The sequence below is a fragment of the Anolis carolinensis genome, chromosome 2 (assembly GCF_035594765.1).
Source record: "Anolis carolinensis isolate JA03-04 chromosome 2, rAnoCar3.1.pri, whole genome shotgun sequence".
Lineage (NCBI taxonomy): Eukaryota > Metazoa > Chordata > Lepidosauria > Squamata > Dactyloidae > Anolis > Anolis carolinensis.
The window spans coordinates 198,785,119-198,798,717 of NC_085842.1; the positions used below are offsets into that span (position 1 = coordinate 198,785,119).

Below are 13,599 nucleotides of genomic sequence, written 5' to 3' on the forward strand. Positions count from 1 at the left end.
TGTGTGTACTTGTGTGTGTGTCCATGACACCGTTATTTTTAAATTGTCATCTGTGTACACTGTTTTTCCCGTAGCCACCTGCTATGGGAGTTGTTTGGAGTGCCTTTTAATTGTTATATTGTGTTCCATTCTGTTTGTTTTCCCTCTCTTAAAGCAACGTTATACAGGATCTTGTCTAGTCTAACCTAAATAGCTGGAAATCTTTCTAAAGAGGCTCAGTAGGTGGGCAGAACTGAGACAGATTTGGCCATTACCCTTTCCGCCTCTTTCCTCTCATTGCAGTGCCTTGCTAATGTTATTCCACTAGAATGAGAGCAGAGAGGTGTGGTAAGGACATTTTTAAATGTAAACATTCCCGAACAAATGCTGGGAAATATAGGAAAGTGCAAAGTCTCTTACTATTAACCCTTTATATATACTGCTTATGCAGACATTTTCTTTCTCCTCCCTCCTCCTTGCATGGTGGAGGGATGCAAGGCGCCTCCTTCTAAATAGTTATTTACATTAGACCATGGAGAGGAATACATTGCTTGAATGGAGAGTGTGCTTGAAATGTGAAATTACCTCTGCTTGCATGTTCTTACTGTCCTGTTGTAATTCTTTCAAAACCTCTCTGACGGATCTCTCAGAAACATTTCAATGCAGTCTTTCCCCTTTACAAGTCAGAAGGAGTGAGCTTTTCAAGCTTGCACCCATATTCATCTAGGCTCAGCTTCATTGAGGTTTCTCCTCCACTTTTTTAAAGAAATGCTGTTGTAGTAAAACAATAGGTTTGGACAATGGTTGTTAGCATTCTGCAGTGAGAGCTAGTTAGCTTGCCTCAACTGAAAGATGTAATGAAACCTCAGCATTTTCTGCTGATAACTGTGGTTTAATTAGTGAAAGCCAACTTCAGTTTTTTAGTATATGTTTTGAGTATGTGGATAAGAAGGGGAGAGGGAATCTGTGTGGGTGTGCATGCAAGCTCATGTAGCCTTAACCATCCATGTTATGATCATTGCTATTTCAGCGGCATTCTTAAAGGAAGAGCCATAGTGGCAGGGCACATGTTTTGCATGCAAAAGATCCAGGCTCAGTTTCTGGCATCTGCAGGTAGGGCTGACAGACCTCTGCCTTGAAACGCTAGAAAGTTGAATGATAACAATGCTTAGCTTGGTGACAGTATAAAGCAGAATGGGTATCATGCATCCCTCCCTCCAGATATTTTTAGACAACAAGTCCCAGCAACCCTGATTGCACAAGCGGTGTGAGAATAACTGGGAGTTGCAATCCAGCAACATCTGGGAGGCCACATAACTCTCACACTGGCATAAAGCAATGTCTTTTTCTGCTGGCCTTTGGTACAGTATTATTCCAAATGATGGGCCAGACTTACTAATTACTTATTAAGTAGACTTACTAATTCTCATGCTTTTAGATCCTATTGTCACTAAAACTCAGTTCACGCATGCTTATCTTTCATTCTCTATATTGCTTACCACAAATGAAACTCATTTTATTTGAAAGTGTCTCAGACTGATATTTTTGGGCTGATAGGTATCAGATTTTGAATTTTCCTAGAGAAATAGCTGTTTCATGTATAGTGACCTGGAAAAATGAGATTTGGGGCGTTTTAAAGATGAAAACTATTCACCTCACTAGTTGCTATGGCTAGTAAGAGTTCAAATAGTGTGTGTGTGTGTGTGTGTGTGTGAGAAAGAGAGATAGAGTGATGATCCCTTGAAGTATATTTATGTCCTTTTTTTACTTTACAGATATGTCTATATCAGTAAAGTACATGGTATTTTAAAAAAAGAAACGTAAACATATTTTTGAAATCCTAATACAGTTTATACATACCATCATTAAGCATATTAGCATATCCTGCTCCCTATCTAGTTTATATTTATGCCCTTTAAAGATATAACTGAAGTCTGAAAGACTTTATGTGTGTATAGGTGTGTGTAAAGCAATTCCCTTTGAGAGTTCGAAAAGTCAAAGAAGGGATAGGTCTTTTTCATTATACAAAATGCTATTGAATCCTTACTATACTATATATCAACTATATTAACTAAAATCAATTTAAACACCAAATAAGATCCAGAAAAACAAAGACTTCAACATTATGAAGTCACATCATCTGGTGACTTAGAGCAGAATCAAAGAAGTGATCTTCTGCGTAGTCATTTAAAGACTGAGTAACTCATTTTCTCCCTTTTCCCTATTCTCGCTTTTGCTGTCTATCACTGTTCTCCATTAATAAAGTGGATAACTATCTTGAGTTCTTCTCTTGATTTATATCCTGCCTTCACACATAAGGGCTCAAGGTCTGGTTCTCCTTCCCATTTTTATCTTCACAACCGTTTTGTAAGGTATATTAGGCTAAGAGATCGTGACTTGCCCCAGTTCAGCCAGTGAATTTGTGGTTGTATAGGTACTGGATTCCAGGTCTTACAAATCATCTGCTACATACACTACAGTGACTGTGTCACATGAAGATGTGGTGGATGCCAAAATGAATGGAAAGAGAAAACGTCTTGAAAATCTGGATATTGGGGGTGAAAGGAGAAACCTGAGAAAATCTTGGATTTGAAAAAAACAAACCTTTTGACTCCCACAATGCCCAAACTGCCTGGGGCTAAAGGCTGGGAAGAGGGCTGTGCTTCAGGTGGCAGAAATCCTTGGTCTGGCAGAGATATGGAATAGGCATTGTATGCCCGTCAGTCTGGACAGAACTTCATTTTTGCAGTTCAGCAATCCAATAAAATCAAAAGAAACTGCCTGTGGGGTTTAAAAAGTTAAAAGAGGGATTATGAAATATGAACTCATCTGATCTTGGTTTTATTCTAAATTCTCCCCACAGTCATCACAGACTCAAGCTGTGTAGGTGTTTTGATTTCTATCCTTAAAAACTAGTACACAAAACATATATGCTTCAGATTTTTAAAAGGGGATTTATTAAAAAAAATCTATCAACATTTTTGTTTAGAATACTGTAGAGAGTTTCCTTTATTCAGCAGCTCCCGAAAGCTGAACCTGGAAAAGGTGGTTTTCATTTTCTACCAAGTATTGCAGGTTTTAAATGTTGCATCCGAATGGAGCACACTGCCTATCACAGAGATATGATGGTCAGGAGACAGGTGGGATCTACAGCAAAATATTGCTGTGTATCTTTGGCTAGCCATAGTTTAGCATGTGCAAAGTGCTGCTTTCTTCTGGAAAACATCTCTGCCAAGACCTAGTAGCATGAGGATGCAGAGGTCACGGGGATGATGAAAAAAAACAAAAACAAAAAAAACACACACACACACACACAACAAAACAAAACAAAAACACACAAACAAAACACACACACACACACACACACACACACACACTGTAATATGCCTGTTTAGCTGCTGTCATTTCTTTCAGAAGTATGTTTTTCTTATTAAAGCCAAGCTAAGGCAATGGGAGTGTATTTCAGAGTGTTAGAGCATGTGCAAAATGCCATCCCCCCCTCCTGAAAAACATCTTTGAATACATGATATTGCTTCTTTGAAGGTACCACTACTTTTGACAGCTCACAAAAGTTGGAAAATGACAAAAAAAAACTTTTTCCTAACATGTGCACCCTTTTAAAACCGTAAGATAATGGATTGCTGTGAGTTTTCCAGGCTTTATGGCCATGTTCCAGAAGCATTTTCTCCTGATGTTTTGCCTACATCTATAGCAGGCATCCTCAGAGGTTGCTGGCCATAGATGCAGGCAAAACGTCAGAAGAAAATGCTTCTGGAACATGGCTATGCAACCTGGGAAACTCACAGCAACCCAGTGATTCCTGCCATTAAAGCCTTCGACAACATATAAGATAATGGAGTTTGACACTACTTTAAGTTCCATGATTCAGTGCTCTACAATCGTAGTTGTACAAAGCCTTTAGTCATCTCTACCAAAGATATCCCCAAATTACAACTCCCAATGTTCTCACACCTAAAGTGGTGTCAAGCTGCATTAATTCTACAGTGAAGATGTACACCAAGCCTGCAATATGGAACCCTGTGTTCTGTTTAGTGCAAGACATTTCTTTCAGTTTCATTGCCAAAAATGCATGTATATATGTTGTCATTTTAATCGGTGAAATACAATTTTTTTTATAGAAATAATGTGCCTATTATTACACATAAAGTTGGGAATGGGGCTGGGAATAAGAACTTGCCGTTTTGACTTCCCTCTTTCCCATTTTAAAATACCAGATTTGTCTATGCAGGCAAATACATAAATACTTAGGCTCCGTTTAGCGAATGAAGTGCCAATCTGGATGTTTGTATATTACTGGAGACATCCTACTACGTGGTCAAATAGATGGGCATGTGAGAGAGAAGCAGTACGCTTATCTCCCCCATGCCCAGTGGAGACTTTAATTCATACTGAGTTTAAGAACATATTGTGCTCTCTAGCACACAAAAACAAAGAATAAAAAAAAACCCTTGAATTTCAGTTTCAACACCAAGCAATCAGTTACGAGCAGAGAAAAAAGCTGGCTGGCATTGTTAAAAAGAACTGGAGTTAAGGATTTGGAGCTGCGAGAAACCTTGATCCCTAGATTCTGTTCTCAGTAATAGAGAAATTTGTATGGTTTGCAGTCTGAAGCCCAGCTCTGACCTGGCCTTGTTTCATAAAGCTCACCAGCTGGCATGGTTGAAGGTAATCATACTTTCCTTCCTTTGACTGCAGCCCATAACACAAATCTGCTGTTATCCACTCAGGTTTTTATAACAAGCCTGTCATAGTCTCGTTGAGGAATCTTTCTCTCTGCAGCACTTTTGAATGGCAGTAGAGATGAAGTCTTTTTATTCCATGAATTATCAAAAATCCAAGTTCTCGATCAATGATTTGCTTAAACCATCTCAAGAAACTGATGATACCTTCTCCTTAAAAGCTATATGCATTTCTAAGGTTGTCCACCCAGATCATCAAAGTGTTATTCTGAATATCTCAATTTGTTTGTGAATATATTTTACTTCTTACATTCCCTGCCGATTATCCTTTTGCTCACTCATTCTTTCCTAACTGGAATTGCATTATCTAACTACACTTGTTCAGACCTGCAGTCATCTGCAGTTCCACAAAAGACGTATAGGAAGTGACATTGGTTTGAGAATTCAGTTTTCGAAAAATGGGGGAGACTGGGGGACAGACAGCTTTTTAAAAAGAGGCCAAGTTTATCTGGTTGCATGCTAAAGGATGCTTTGAAAGTCGTAATGTATAGTGAAGTCAGAGAGCTTGTTGAATTCATATTCTTGAGATCATGGGGTAAAGATTTCAGTTCCTCAGTAAACTTCCTGTTTCACCCTTTCTTCTTCCCATTTTTAAAGAGCAGAATCTACATGATGATTTATAATTAAGAGGACATGTGTAAATTAGCAAAATAAATGAATGGATTCTTGGCATGAAAGGCAGAAAGGGAAAACAAGTTAATCCAGAATGGTGATGCAGCTCCAAGAAAAATGGTATCACACCAACAGCAGACTATGAGAAGTCATGAAAATACAAACTAAACCAGTGATTCTCGACCTGTGGGTCCCCAGATGTTTTGGCCTTCATCTACCAGAAACCTTAACAGCTGGTAAACTGGCTGAGATTTCTGGGAGTTGTAGACCAAAACACCTGGGGACCCACAGGTTGAGAACCACTGAACTAGATATACACCAAATGTGTAAAAATATCAATGTTTGGATGGGATGGAATTGAATAATAGTAACACAAAGGTGTAATCTCCAGAAGTCTTCCTAAATTTTCAGGATGACAATAGGTAAAATTCTAATGAAAATGAATCTTTGCATGCCTGATATTCTTCCATGAAAATTAGGAATAATTAACATTTAATTGTAGTTCTGTCACAAGTCCAAAAATGAAAGCAACATATATTTTGAACACTGATGCTCCATGATTGTTCTTCAGATGTGCTCTAGCACATTGCTTGCACACATGCACCATTTGGACAGTCTTGGATAGTCTGTTATTTAGCACACAGCTCTCCCCATGGTTTCCATCTGTCCCTTCCAGCCTCAAAAGCATTCTATTAGATATAACCAGTAAATCTTTAAAGGGAGGGTGTCTTTTTACTAGATTTGTTTCATTTAAGGTCTGAGTACAGAGAAGGCCCCCTACTAATGCGTTCAAGCAAATGGGTTGTTGTGTGTTTTTCGGGCTGTATGGCCATGTTCCAGAAGTGTTCTCTCCTGACGTTTCACACACATCTATGGCAGGCATTGTCAGAGGTTGTGAGGTATTGAGGATGCCTGCCATAGATGTGGGAGAAACGTCAGGAGAGAACACTTCTGGAACAAGGCCATACAGCCCAAAAAACACACAACAACCTCGTGATTCCAGCCATGAAAGCCTTCACCAACACATTGTTCAAGCAAGTGTTTTGCTATTGTAATGTTGCTGATCATCTACATTGGCATTGGGATGGTGGAGCAAAGAGGAGGAAAAGAAGGGAGTGATAAACTAACAAAGGGAATGGTATGATGGAAGAGGTGGCAGAGGTGGCGGCAGAACTGACTCAACCTTTCCTAATAATAAACTTAATAATACATTTTATTTGTATTCCGCCCTATCTCCCTGAGGGGACTCTGGGCAGATTCCAACAAAAAATGGCAAACATTCAATGCCACAGTACATTCATAAATACAAGCACAAACAATGAACCTTCCTACATGTGGAGAATGTCACCAGTGTGTCTGGCAGTGACACACAAAACATTTGCACCTGAGAGCACCTGAAGAGGTTATATGTGCTTACCAGTGCATGTATCTACAGGCCTTTTAAATATGGGGGTAGTAGGGTGTGTGGTTGTGCGATACATTTTTATTTTATGCATTCATTCATTTGATTTATATCTTGCCTCATGCCAGCAAGGTAGCAGCGATAGTACACATAACTTCATGACTACCACCACCTAACACATTCCAGAAATGAGGAGGAGTAGGAATCTAAATCTCTATAATAACACGTGAATTCCGAACAACTTAGACCAGATTTTTGTCTATCTCGCTCAGTATTGCCTACTTACTGATAACAATTATTTAAAACAGGGGTCAGCAACTGTGGTGGATCCAGGGCCCAAAGGTCTGTTCCTGGGATCCTTGTGGGGCTATCTTCCCTGCCAAAAATTCACCCCCAAACCTTCAAAAGAATTGGGGGGAAATCACTTCTGGTTTTGGAAAGAAAAACAGTGTTTCAACAAGTGTAGAAGATGCATTCTGCTTTTTGTGTGTGTCAGGAGCAACTTGAGTAACTGCAAGTCGCTTCTGGTGTGAGAGAATTGGCCGTCTGCAAGGACGTTGCCCCGGGTGACTCCTAGGTGTTTTGATGTTTTACCATCCTTGTGGGAGGCTTTTCTCATGTCCTCGCATGGAGCTGGAGCTGACAGAGGGAGCTCACCTGCTCTCCCCAGATTCAAACTAGCAATCTTCAGGTCAGCAACCCAACCTTCAATTATGCAGTCCTGCTGGCACAAGGGTTTAACCCATTGAGCCACTGAGGGCTCCTATGCTTTCTGCTGAGGGTTTCACATGGCTCAAATTTATACATGGAGTGTTAGAAGATCATTTGTGGGGAGGGGATCTAGAGGAGTCCAGGGTTGCAAAAACAGCCTTAAGTGCATGTAGCCCTGGGGAAACATTTTGCTCCAGAGTCTTAGTGAGCTTCAGCAATTCAAGATGGTCTTTTTCAACATCGTTATAGGCCCCTCTGACCTATGAGGATCTGGTGAAAACATGCTCCCTATCTCAAGGTCTGTTAGAAATAAAAAGGCAATAAATTTTTATTTAAATAAAATATGATGATTCCACGTGATCCTAAGGTCCACTCTGAAGTTATTCAGAGTAGGTAATGTATCATTGTCATTCCCATTGTGTGAAATACCCTTTCCTCGGAAGATACTCCAGCTTTTTTTAGGTTGAAATGCCCATTGAAAACATATATCTATTTATGCAAGACTTCCCAACTTGTCATTTAGGCATTTCATGGGCCACACAAATGTTGTATACTAATTTGTGCATGTGCATATTGTGTTTGTTTCATGTTTTATTGCTGTTGAATAGTGCTTTGAAATGTTCCGATCTAAGCCATTAGAAATGCAATAAGTAAGCAAGTAAATCAATCCATCTACTTCCCAGCCTCCTTTTAACTAGAGATGCCGGGGGCTCCATCTAAGATATTCCGCATCGGAAGCATGTTCTCTACCTCTGACCCTATAGTCTCTCCTCGTTCTTCCTTTTCTCATGTGTGAGTCATTGATTGCTGTGAAATAGTTAAATTTCTTTAATATTTCAACATTAGAAATGTTTTAAAGGACAAGGTAAGGACAGTTCCCTCCAGAAAGTGTTAGGACTGATTGTAGACTCAACACGTACTGGCAAGAATTTGGTTGTCCTCTTTTTAGTAGAACTAGTCTTTTCTCTTTAAAGGACCCCTAGGTTGACTATAAGGCTTAAATGCTTCCTGCAAAGCCAGGCATGAACCACCTAATAGCATTAGACTGGTGGGATTTTTTGTTTACTGAAATAGTTTACCTCTCAGTAAACAAACAGCCATGATAATAATTTTCCACTGTCTCTTTGATTTTCCATTTCCCATGTTGTTTGATGGGTGCTATATTAAGTGCTTATCTGGTTAGCCTTGTCCATTGTTTACAAAAGTTGTTATTTAGTGCTTTGACTTTGAAGGAACGTTTGAATGAAACTACAGAGACAGAAAAAGGCAGGAACAGCAGAGCCCAGATTTAAAGCCGAAAACTGCCATAGCTTGTGATTTTGTGTCAATGTAAAAGGGCTTCACGTTGTGTCACCTTTGTGATAAGGTGAGAACTTTGCAGTCCTTTATCCTGTCTTTGTCATAAATAGCGTCTGCATTGGGAATGGGTTTAAATCCCACTGATTTGCATTTGGAATTAGGATGTTGAACTAGTTTGGCCTTTCTGTCAAAAAGCATTGCAATACTGCATCTTCTTTTTTCTCTGCATTTGAAATGGCTTCAAGGTCTCCAAATCTATTAAAAATATACACAGAGAGACACAAAGCTGGCCCCCACTAAGGAGCCAAGAAAACAAATTGTTTCTGGCAAAAGGGTTAAAGATGATGGGAATTGGTATTTGAAAGGGTGTAGCAAGACTTCTTGGCTGGCAGTGAGGTGGTGGCAGGCTCCTTTTTCAGGCTGCCAAATATTTTGGGATGATGTTACATTGTTAACTTGGGAGAACAAGGAGAAGGATGTGCAGACGATGTTTGCACATTTTCCCCACCTGTGGGCAACTTCACAATGTTTTAGGTGTAAAGGTTTCTCCTGATGTTAAGTCTAGTCGTGTCCGACTCTGGGGGTTGGTGCTCATCTTCATTTCTCAGTCGAAGAGCAGGCATTATCCGTAGACACCTCTAAGATTATGTGGCCGGCATGACTGCAAGGAGCACTGTTACCTTCCTGCCGGAGCAGTGCCTATTGATCTACTCACATTTGCATGTTTTCAAACTGCTACGTTGGCAGAAGCTGGGGCTAACAGTGAGCGCTCACCCTGCTCCCCGGATTTGAACCGCCGACCTTTCAGTCAGTAAGTTCAGCAGCTTAGTGGTTTAACTCGCTGTGCAAGTTTAGGTGTACTCTCCTCAAAATATAGCATGAGAGTGCAATTGAGTAATACCATGCAGCCAGGGGTAAGAAGCATATTGCACTCCATGTATTTTGATCTACTTTTCTTCTCCTCCAGCATGGCCAATAGTAGTGGGATTATAGGAGCTGTAACCAAAACATAGAAAGACCAAAGGTTCAGAGCACTAGTACAGTTAAATCTTGTATACACAGAGTTCTAAATCTGACTTTACCTCTCTAAATCAGCGGTTCTCAACCGGGTTCCCAAGATGTTTTTGGCCTACAACTCACAGAAGTCCCAGCCAGTTTACCAGCTATTAGGATTTCTGGGAGTTGAAGGCCAAAAACATCTGGGGACCTCAGGTTGAGAACCACTGCTCTATATGATTTTGTCTTGGAAGGGCCAGGTTGACAGGAGTAGCAGCTCAGCCCTAAAACAGCTGCATAGCACTCCTCACCGTAATTTGAACCACTGCACATCCAAATGCATGTCAAATTGTGGTCCATACTTCAAGAGCGTATTTGGGATGTGCAAAGAGTGCCTCCTAACCATTCTGTTGTGGCTTTTTTTGTTGGTAAAAGTTCATTTGTTTTCCCTGAGATATATTTTAACCCATTATGTAATATTTCGCTTGCATCACTCCAGGCCAGGAAGATTAAAACAAAACACAAAAAAAGCCCACATTAACATCACACCCCCATCAAACAACACTTCTCTAGGTCATGAAAAATCCACCTACTCACCTGTCAGCAAGAACCATTCTCTGGGGTTTAAAACTAGCAATTTCAGCCATTTAAGATTCCAATTAAAAATAATTAATTTCCTCATCCAGTTACAGCTAGTCCACTGCCCCCAAGGTTCACCAACCCACAATCAGTCTCTCTCTTTCTTCCATCCCTTTCAAAACAATCCTTTAAAAAATGAAGTGAATGATTTTCCAGATCTCATTCCATTAAGGCATTGTTTCTCAACCTGTGGGTCCCCAGATGTTTTGGCCTTCAACTCCCAAAAATCCTAACATCTGGTAAACTGGCTGGGATTTTTTGGGAGTTGTAGGCCAAAACATCTGGGGGCCCACAGGTTGAGAACCACTGCATTAAGGGCTCGAAAACATAGTAATCCATGGTGTGTTTGGAAAAACTGGCTTATCCTTCACCATAATGCCTTTTGTAGTAAACAAACAATTGTTTACTAAACCTGGACACAGCATATTATTTGAGAACACAAAAATGCTGGACCATTCCAACAACTATCATGTCAGACTACACAGAGAAGCCATTGAAATCCACAAGCATGTGGACAATTTCAACAGAAAGGAAGAAACCATGAAAATGAACAAAATCTGGCTACCAGTATTACAAAACTCCAAAATCAAAACAGTAGATGGGAACCAAAACTCTGAGGGCTTGACTGACAAAGGATGCCCCCAGGCAAGAGACAAAAAACATCTCCAATGCTGATTAGGGTGATTAACTGAAACATTAATGCTGGCTCCCAGTGACAAAGGACCCTTGCCACACCCCAGGCTCTACACAGATATATATATTCTTTCCTTTCCTCACTTAGTTTATCCATACCTCACAACCTCTGAGGATGCCTGCCATAGATGTGGGCGAAACGTCAGGAGAGAATGCTTCTGGAACATGGCCACACAGCCCGAAAGACATACAACAACCCAAACAATTGTGTGCTGATGTTTCATATGGCTAGTTATCTGAGATCATGGTATCTGGGATTATCATGGGGAAGAGGAGAGATTTGAGTCAATCTAATGGTTTAGTGGTAGGCACAGACATGATGACTATTCTGCATATGTGGAGGTTGCATAAAAAAGTGATCATATGGTGCCCCGTAGATTATGCTGAAAACAGAGATAATAGGCACAATCTAGAATGACACTCAACAATGATGCAGCACTGAAGAGGCAAGAACGTGACTCAGATGAAAGGAAGATGATTTCTTTGATATGTTATGCTAAATTCTATGTCTGCCTTATTATTGGTTGTTGCCCACTTGAAAGCATTCAGTTTGAAACCAGAAATGACAGTTACATTGCATTGATCTGGACCTTGTTGATTTGAATTTCATCCCTGGTGTAGATAGAAAGTTGAAGCAATTTATTTTCCATGTTGAGATCTGAATTATTTTGTGTACAGGATTTAATTCTGAGGCTGGAGATAACAGTATGTTTTCTCAAACTATTAATTTGCCCAGTGTGTTAACCCAAGTGTAGTATATTCCCATGATTTAAATGCCTTTGCAGTAGGAATACAATTATAATGGAATTATTTGGTATATAATGTTAACTACGGTCATGGTTGATAAATCAATGAACAAGCTTCCATGTTACAGGCTGCTGTGGTCCAAGTGCAGCAATTCAGAAACTTTTTCTGCCCTGCAAATGAAATAAGTAAAGGACCCATCCTCAGAGAAGGGAGCTGCTCTCAGTCTTCGTCTTCCTTGCTGCTTTGACAGTGGTTTTTAATAGAATGGAAGTGAGTAATTCTGCTCCCTTTTTGCATCGGTGTGATCAGATCATCCAGTGCAAAGATGGAAAGGAATTCTGTGTCCCTCAAATGAGATTGTGCTGTGCATCTCTGCCTAAGTCAGTAAACTAGGCTTGTTTTCTTGCAGTTGGGAACCGTGATTTTTTTCCCCCGTGTCATGAGCAACTTGAAAAACTGCAAGCCATTTCTGGTGTGAGACAATTGGCTGTCTGTAAGGGGACACCTGGATGTTTTACCATCCTTGTGTGAGGGTTCTCTCATGTCCCCGCATGGGAAGCTGGAGCTGACAGAGGGAGCTCATCTGTACTTTCCCCTGATTCGAACCGACAACCTTCAGGTCAGCAGTCCTGCTGGCACAAGGGTTTAATCCACTGTGGCATCGGGGGCTTCTGGAACCGTGATTTGCACACAAAAACTAGGCAAGAGTAGGTACTTTCTGGAGGCACCTGAATTTCCAATTCTAGAATTTTGGAGTTTGATAAAAAATTGTATTTTCAATTAATTCAGAAAAAATCAGGTACCAGAAGACTGAGAACATGGCTCTAGTGTTTTATGTTGACGTAATATGAAAAAGCCTTGATATAAAAATTGGTTTTCTACTGTAAGCCGTAAGCTGTTTTTCATGCCACCTTTCCTGTCTGCTGTGTCATTCCTTACAGCCTGAAAGGACCAAATGGCCCATTTTTTTATTTTCTGAGTTTACTTGCTCCTTCTATTTCCATTTAGGATTAATGAAAATTGCTTGGTTAAATTGTTGAAAAGTATTCATATCATTAATGTTTTAATTAACAGTTATAATATAAAATCTCTTAATTCACATCAATGTATGATAATGGGGAATAAATTCAAGCAAGCAAATAAGCAAATTGTGTTTTTTTAATTACTGATAATCCAAACACAGTTAAATATGCTTAAATCTCACTGATTTGAATTAATGAGATTTAGGAGGACTTGGCAATGCACTTGTCGCCGGTTTTAATTTCTTGGTTCATAACACAAAGCTTGGCAGTTTGTAATGTTTACTTCCAATTGGAGACAAACATAACCTCAAAGTTCTTCCCTAACTAAAATTGCAGTCCAAGCCTTAGAAAACACTCCCTCCTACCCAATTATCTGGCAGCTGCAATGTTGATGGAGGAGGCAAAGAGGGAGGTCTCCCTAACTCCCTCTGCCTACCCTCCAGTGCTATCGCAATGTTTTAAGCACCAGCAAATTTGTAAGACCCACAGATCTGATATCCTTTAGAGCAGTGGTTCTCAACCTGTGGGTCCCCAGGTGTTTTGGGCTATAACTCCCAGAAATTCCAGCCAGTTTACCAGCAGTTAAGATTTCTGAGAGTTGAAGGCCAAAACATCTGGGGACCCACAAGTTGAAAACCACTGCTTTAGAGAGAGGTTGTATATAGAATCATAGAATCATAGAATAGTAGAGTTGGAAGAGACCTCATGGGCCATCCAGTCCAACCCCCTGCAAGAAACA

At 40.1% G+C, this 13,599-nt stretch overlaps 1 protein-coding gene across 8 annotated transcripts in view; it reads left to right on the forward strand.

Moving 5' to 3' along the window:
• LOC100556496 (PH and SEC7 domain-containing protein 3) overlaps positions 1 to 13,599 on the forward strand; it is a 251,754-nt gene that overhangs the window by 163,922 nt on the left and 74,233 nt on the right. The window lies entirely within an intron of this gene.